We start from the raw sequence: 8,371 nt of genomic DNA, 5'->3' as shown, positions 1-8,371 counted from the left end.
CAGTTTAAAGTCCATGCCAAGACCCGGAAGACCGTTATAGTGTTGCCTGTCAATACATAGTAACAAGTGTAATACTAAAAAGAATTACTCTGAATTTAAAATACAAACTGTGGTAGCTTGAAATTAAAGGTAAGGTTTAAATTGGCGTTATTGTTACGAATATAGTTATGTTCGAATGACGATTGAAAATGACAAGCTTAGAATTCTATGTGGCTACACAGGCTCAAGAGGTGTGGTGGCCGAGTGGAAAAGCCATAAAACACTTTCCTTCCCAACCGAGAGGAATCGGTGAAGGCTGGATTATGAACTTGGCGATTTTTAGGATGCCTCTGAGTTCACCCAACTCTAATGGGTATCTGACATTTAGGTTGGTAAAGTAAAAGCGGTCGGCTGTTGTGCCGGCCACATGGTACCCTCTTTAAGTGCCGGCCACATGATACCCTCTTTAAGTGTCGGCCACAGAGTCAGACGACATTTACGTCATCTGCCCTTTAGATTGTTAAGTCGAAAAGGGATACTTTTTTTTGACGCAGACCCAACTGTGGCCAGTTATTTTATAATTTAAACAAGTTTGAATGTCCTGGCGATGCCAGATCGAAATTCATTTAAAGAGAAACTAAAGTCATAGTCACTTCAAAATGTCTACTGAGAAATTTTCTGATGCTATGGCAGGTCTTCACCAGCACCGCTCTTTGACAGGTAAGGAGAATCTTCCATGCAATTGTCAGGGTAACGAAAATGTCTACAAGGTCAATAGTCACTACGCTTTCAGCTGATTATCATTGTACTATATATGACAGAGGTCTTTATTGCCATTTGTCATTTCAATTATTTTTTTATTTTTTTTTTACTGTTGGGGCGTGTCTCAGAAGCGGAATATAGAGATTCAATTTGTGCCGCAATTTTCGAATTAATTGTTTGCTGAATTTCTAAGTGTGTAACAGATATTTTCTTTATAACATGTCGACCAGCGGCGTAGCAAACGCCGCTATTTAGTGACGGGTTAACACCCTGAAAGGCACAGTTGTCCAAATAGTTGTCCCGCACCCGCGGGAGGAGGGTTAGAGTGTCGGCGTGAGTGTGAGGTGTCCCGCATGGTTGGGCGACGTAGAGAATTATATATACAGAGAAGATTACTTGTTCTCCCTTCTCCATCTTTTTTTCTTAGCCGCACTTTCTGACGCCGCGAAAGTTACGTGGGGTAACTCTAGTCCGACTTGCAGAGATAAAATATATATCTTTCCATGACTTTTTACTTGAGGGTTAGAGAGCCGGCGTTCGAGCATGTCTCGCATGGTTGGGCGACGTAGAGAATTATATGTGTTTCTGATTTAAAATTATGGTTTTTATCTCATTATCTCATTATCTAATTAATGACAAACGTAATAAGTAATAAAAGATGATTACATGGTAAGCGTTATAACTTTTGTAGATATAACTATTTAATCTCATTAGTTACTAAACTCAAGGAAGTCATTGGTTTAGCTGTCTGATTCAAACTACCCGCTCTTTGATCGAATGAAAAGCTTCCAGTGCAACGTAGTTGTTTTATGATTGTTTTTCTGCCATATGTAACAACAGTTTTTTAAATTTTAATGCTACATGTATACTAATTGGATAACTTTACTAAATCAGTATCCTATTGTTTAGTGGTTCATATATTTTTTTTATACTTAACTGAATCATTATCTTATTCTTTAGTGCTTTTACTAATCTTCTTATGAAAATTATTTTTGATCATATTCAATAATCTTTGATAATTCGTTGTCTAGCCCTTATCTTGCGAAACCAAATTCTGGACGCTTCATAAGTCCAGACATACAATTGTTGTTGTATTTTCTTCAACGGCTTGTGTTCAAGCATGAGTTTTACAATTCTCACCTGATTACTTTACTCCGTTTTCAGTCATAATTTTTTTCTTAAGTTTTATTTTCATATTATTATTTACAACCGGCTACGCCCGTTGATAAGTTCTCGGGTACAAATTGTTTGTTTTGACCATAAACCTCTCCCTTTTTTACAATGTCTATGAATGTACTTTTCTAGCAGCCACATTAACTATTAACCCTTCCCTATCTGCTGGCTTGTTTACACGGACTAGTTAAAATGTTGATTTTAAGTTTCTCTCGATATATATATATATATATATATATCTTTTGACCTATCTCATTGAATTCTGGCCTAATAGTTATATCCACACACTTGTATGTTTCCTATGTGTCTTTTTTTGTGTTTTTTTTTTCACGCTTAGGTCTTTATAGAAACAATTACTACTAATTATATACTCATTCTTCTTCCTAAACAAAATATTCTACTATGTTTCGTTTTAGTTAACCCTAAACGTTTTACTTTTGTGATAAAACAAAACTGTAAATACATAAGACATGATATATTCATGTAATTTTTACAAAGCTTATATCAATTTACTTTGTCTTATACACACTTTGAACACATTTTTTCTCCCAATTCCCATTCTCAAACAAAGTTGAAAGTATGCGCACTGATTTATTATCGAAGACAACACATGGATCAATAAAAAAAAATTAAAATAACTAACTAGTTAATGTTATTGTTATCGAAAAGGGGAAATAATTCTTACAGTAATGAGAGATATGGTTGTACATGAAGAGTTATTCCCCTTAGATATGCTTCATAGTAAAAGTTTTTTTTTTGTTCAGATTTTGTTTGAAGTTCTTCTTTCAGATGATATTGTTACGTATTTCTGAATCTTCTGGTTAGATGTATTAGTTGGCACACAAATAAAAACACAGCAAAGAACTTGACGACTAAACTTTCAGTTTCATATAAATTTAATGACTATTAACTCTAACAATTCGTTACTGTAACATGTAGCGTAGAAGACTGTACAATATCTGTCAGTTTACAGTTAGCTATACTTCGTTGCAATTCATCTCTTCACTTCGTTGCAATTCATTTCTCAACTTGCATCGAGCCGTATTCCACAGAACAGACCAACGACACACTTCCCAGTGTCGCTCCAGGTCTCCCAAAGCTGAACCAAGTCGTACTCTAGTCTACCACATCAGAGCCGCACACGTCTTACATCGACTGTATCGACTGTAACGGCTCAAGTCCACTGTAGTTCGCTGTATAGACTTTAACGACAGTAGTCCACTCCAGTTAACTCTACCCTAGTTAACTTGCATCGAGTCGTACACATTTCTCTTCCACAGAGCCGCACACGTCTTACATAGTCTGTATCGACTGTAACGGCTCACTCACGACTCCATACGACTGACTTTCACATTAACTCTCTGGCTTATATCGAGTCCCTAATCGCTTGTCCAAAGTTGCACAAACACGGCTAGTATCCTCTGAAATAACACGTGAGGAAACGTCACATCCTGTCTTTATTTATACACGTAGATTCCAGAAAACATCGGCTGCAGTGTCATCTTGCCGGGGTCACAAGTTGTGACCTTTATCTGTCACTGTTCATTAGTAACTGTCCCTCTACTTAGATCTATTCGTCCCCTGGAACAACACGTGAGGACACGTCACATCCTGTCTTTGTTTGTACATGTAGATTCCAGAGGACACTCGCTGCTGTGTCATCTCGCCGAGGTCATACGTTGACCTCTACCTATCACTGTTCATTTGTAACACTGCCCCCTTCTTAGATCTGTTCGTCCCGAACAGATTCTACTTCACCACGATACTGATGCAATCGATCGACGATCAAGAAGGAAGCTTTGGTGGTTGCCCCCTTCTCAGAGATGTTCTTTCAATCTGGCAGTTGTCCATCTTCTTTCCATAGAAGAATGGGAGCCAAATCCTCATTTTTTTCAGCAGTTCCTCACAAATGTTTTCATCAATCTTGGTATGGAAACATCGACCTTCAGATGACGACATTGGGCACTCTTGTCGAGAAAATTCATCAGCATTCTAACGAGTTCGTGCTTCACTGGCTGAGTTTTACATTTTCAAGCATCTTTTTACAGAGCTTCTTCAGAGATAACTAGGTTCATCACAGTACAGCAATATTCACATGTTCTTCTTACAACAGCAACTGACTTTGGGTTTGTACGATGCCTGTTGGGTTGATCTTCTCGTACAGTTTTATTTGTACAGTTCTATCTCAGATGGTTACTCACTTCACAGTTCTGGCTTCTTAAACTACTTCTTTTCTGTCCTTCTTGCTTCTGACTTATTTAGCGTTCTTCTAAAACCTTTGTTATACTTCATCAACCTATTCTCATGAGGAATGTTCTTAAATTATTCTTTAGTGGCTTCACACTTTCAACTGATAGTAAGGCTTTCGTCTTTGATCTGATGGTTCCGGACAGAATCTTTCTAACAACATGGGCTATGGAGTTTCATTAGTGCAGGTGGGGGTCTATCAACGGGAGAAGTGGTGGGGCTTGTTTTCTAACAACATGGGCTATGGAGTTTCATAAATGCAGGTGGGGGTCTATCAGTGGGAGAAGGGGTGGGTTTGTATCTTGATCTTGTTGGAGCCATCCACGTTGCACTCTGCATATGTCGCTTTCTCCGCCTCCTCAATTTGATATTTCTTTGGTTGCGTTGATGTCGTTGTCGTTGTCTTGCTTTCCTGTCGATCAATGCTGATGGCAGCCACTTAGCAGATAGGAAGGCATTGCATTTCATAGCTGTAGTCATCAAGACTGTTGATCTAACAAGTTGCTTCAGCATTATTCTTCGATGGATGCTTTGCGAATGAGCTGCAAGTCCACTTGAAGGCAAGGTGTCAAACACGTCATCACCTTCATCCGAGTCTGGAGCACTCGCCTGTGGGGCAGGTTGATAACATTCAACGTGCAAAGGTCCATCAACTTCAGCATCAGATTCTATTGTGTTTCCTTGACTTTGACCAGGACTTCTCGCGCTGATCTTGACAGCTGGACAAGCTTCTGTTAAGTCCAGACCTTGCTGGTGTATTTCTTGACATTCACAGTCTTCTTGTAAAGCTACGTACGTACAGTTCTTGTCAAACGCATGGGTGCAATAATCAAGCTTCGAGTTCCTCTCGTAGACACTGGCAGATAGAAGACAGAAGTCTTTAAGGCCCACAGCAACAGGCTTGGACGCAGACCCAACGTTGTCTTGATCTGTTTGGCTGGTTGAGGTACTCATATTAGGTTTATCTGTAGCTAAAGCTTCGGTCAAACTATAGGTCTCTTTTATTGTTTCTTCAGCGGTCTCATTCTGCTTTTCGTTGAAACAGAAACAGCTACCGTCTCTTTTCATCTCTTGTGGGCCACATTCATTTGGTTTGCTATCACAGTCAAAGACAGCACAACCATCACCAACATGCCTATCGTAATTGTCTGTATCGCCACATCCTTGGTTGGACAATTGTTCGCTGTTCATCAATGGTGTAGCTCTTTCATCAGTCGACTCAATCTGATACTGCTGGGTGTTTAGCAGCTCATTAATCATGATTCTCGTTTGATCTTTTATTTGTTCTTCTGTCTTGTTGGGCGTGGTAGCTATTTGTTCATTCTCATTCATGGCTTTGATCAAATGGTTAAATGAAGAAAATCGGGTGTTGATTTCTGATTCTATCTCCTTAATGCTCTCGTTCACCGAGTTCATTTTGTGTTGCAAGATTCTCAGGAGCTCCGTCATATTAGGTTTGATTTCAAATTGGCAAGTGTCCGGATTCACATCTTCCTCCAACAGGGCTTGTCTGAGACGTGCTGTTAGCGTTTCCTTATTTCCGTTAAGCTGTAGACCTCTTTCTCAAAGCTCTTGTCTAAGTTCTTTCATGTCAAGTTCAATAAGAAGTTTAATGGAACACATTCTAGCCAGAAAGATCCCACTTCTGACACCAATTGTTACGTATTTCTGAATCTTCTGGTTAGATGTATTAGTTGGCACACAAATAAAAACACAGCAAAGAACTTGACGACTAAACTTTCAGTTTCATATAAATTTAATGACTATTAACTCTAACAATTCGTTACTGTAACATGTAGCGTAGAAGACTGTACAATATCTGTCAGTTTACAGTTAGCTATACTTCGTTGCAATTCATCTCTTCACTTCGTTGCAATTCATTTCTCAACTTGCATCGAGCCGTATTCCACAGAACAGACCAACGACACACTTCCCAGTGTCGCTCCAGGTCTCCCAAAGCTGAACCAAGTCGTACTCTAGTCTACCACATCAGAGCCGCACACGTCTTACATCGACTGTATCGACTGTAACGGCTCAAGTCCACTGTAGTTCGCTGTATAGACTTTAACGACAGTAGTCCACTCCAGTTAACTCTACCCTAGTTAACTTGCATCGAGTCGTACACATTTCTCTTCCACAGAGCCGCACACGTCTTACATAGTCTGTATCGACTGTAACGGCTCACTCACGACTCCATACGACTGACATTCACATTAACTCTCTGGCTTATATCGAGTCCCTAATCGCTTGTCCAAAGTTGCACAAACACGGCTAGTATCCTCTGAAATAACACGTGAGGAAACGTCACATCCTGTCTTTATTTATACACGTAGATTCCAGAAAACATCGGCTGCAGTGTCATCTTGCCGGGGTCACAAGTTGTGACCTTTATCTGTCACTGTTCATTAGTAACTGTCCCTCTACTTAGATCTATTCGTCCCCTGGAACAACACGTGAGGACACGTCACATCCTGTCTTTGTTTGTACATGTAGATTCCAGAGGACACTCGCTGCTGTGTCATCTCGCCGAGGTCATACGTTGACCTCTACCTATCACTGTTCATTTGTAACAATATAAAGGTAATCTGGTTATGTGGCCTGCGGTTAACGAGGATGTCATGTGGCCAGCACAACGACCAACCGCCTTTACTTTTCCCCAACTTAAGTCAGGTACCCATTTGAGCTGGGGAGACTCATAGGCACCCAATTATCCCGAAATTAAAAGTCTTCACCAGGATTCGAACCCGGGACCCTTTACCGCTCAACCACCATGCCTCCTATTTTCTTGTTAAAAAAAATATTTTTAAAAGGAAGTTTGTGTTAGTTCATACATATCATCTTTTTGTGTTCTAGATACTTGATCATACTTGATCTGTTCTTTAATGATTTATTGTATATAAAAAGTATATATCATTAATACCAACGTAATAGAATTACGCCAACATTTTATGTTCTATTACTAGCAGGGACATGTCCACCATTTGAAGTTAATGTTCTCCGTCCAGCAGTCTTTGATTTCAAACACAGTTGTCCATACCTTGACCATATAGAGAACAAATACAAAGTGACATGTCTCACGTACCCCATCACCTCCAAAAATCGTCATGTCCAATAAAACCTGTCCTCTTCTCCAAGCTTCATTATGCACTGCATGCAGAATTTTCGAGGGGCCTAAAAGCGCCGGGTCACGGCAGGATATGGCCCGCAGATTGCAGTTTGTGTATTCCCGATTTAAATTATTGATTGTCCAGCTCATCGTTTAATGTAATTGCATATTATAAATTAATGAGTTAAATCCTGTTTATGGTCTCGTAAATTCAGAAATTGAAATAAATAAAAGATGATGTTTTGTTTTGTTTTTAGCCCGTCATAAAACTTTCTAAATCTGTTGAAACAAAATTAGATTTCTTGAAGATATATTTTCTAAATGCTGACATTGTAAGGGTTTCTTTGATAATCAATGTAAGGTGGACAACAGAAAGAAATGGAATCTTTAATAACTCATTTTCTTACAATTTACAATCTGGAGAAAATATTGTACATGGAATTTCACGTTGCTGTTCTTATGTATGATACTGCTTGACTTGGAACGATCATTTCGTCTGAGAAATGTGATGCCATATCTTATAGCTTTTACCACCTGTAATTTACTGGCATGTTGTGACACATACTTTGTAATAGCAGTTTTTTTTAAAGTTGACTTTGTCTTAAATTTTGTTCCCTTTCTTTGTTAGGCTTAACCCTCCAATTCGTCCTCCTGTAGGGGTAAATGTGTTCAGCGGTTAAACAAATATTTTGAAACGATTTTCACAACACAAGCTGGAAAAAAATATAAGCTGTGTAAAGACAATTGTTGACATGCCTGAAACAGATCTATTTACATAACCAATAGCAGTGATATTACGTTTGGGCCCACCTTATGTCACCAGCACAGTGTTGCTTGTTTTCTCAATGTTTCGATGTTTTGGTTTGCATTACACCAATCTTAGTGCTTGCGGTTTGGCTTATCTAGTACATTGATAGCCATATAGTAATATGTTGCTGCACTGGTCACTTAACGCTCTTTTAAATATCGTTGGCTGAGACTTATCTCGCATTTAATTGCCATTTGAAAAATAAAAGACGATGCTAGTAAATGAAGACTAGGTGTATCGAAAGTCATTTTTTTTTAAATTGTTAAACGTTTAAAACAACTAAATTCGCTATAAAA

The 8,371-nt window shown here is 38.9% G+C and overlaps 1 protein-coding gene across 1 annotated transcript in view; it reads left to right on the top strand.

Moving 5' to 3' along the window:
- The window catches only part of LOC106059464 (sialin-like), a 30,219-nt gene continuing 21,848 nt past the window's right edge, over positions 1 to 8,371 (top strand). The window contains exon 1 of the mRNA XM_056008624.1: positions 1 to 129. The gene's annotated coding sequence lies outside the window, so the exon portion shown is untranslated. The remainder of the gene's footprint in view (positions 130 to 8,371) is intronic.

The sequence above is a fragment of the Biomphalaria glabrata genome, chromosome 13 (genome assembly GCF_947242115.1).
Source record: "Biomphalaria glabrata chromosome 13, xgBioGlab47.1, whole genome shotgun sequence".
NCBI lineage: Eukaryota > Metazoa > Mollusca > Gastropoda > Planorbidae > Biomphalaria > Biomphalaria glabrata.
The sequence above is the reverse complement of the archived record's forward strand: the minus strand, read 5'-3'. Positions and strand labels throughout refer to the sequence as shown.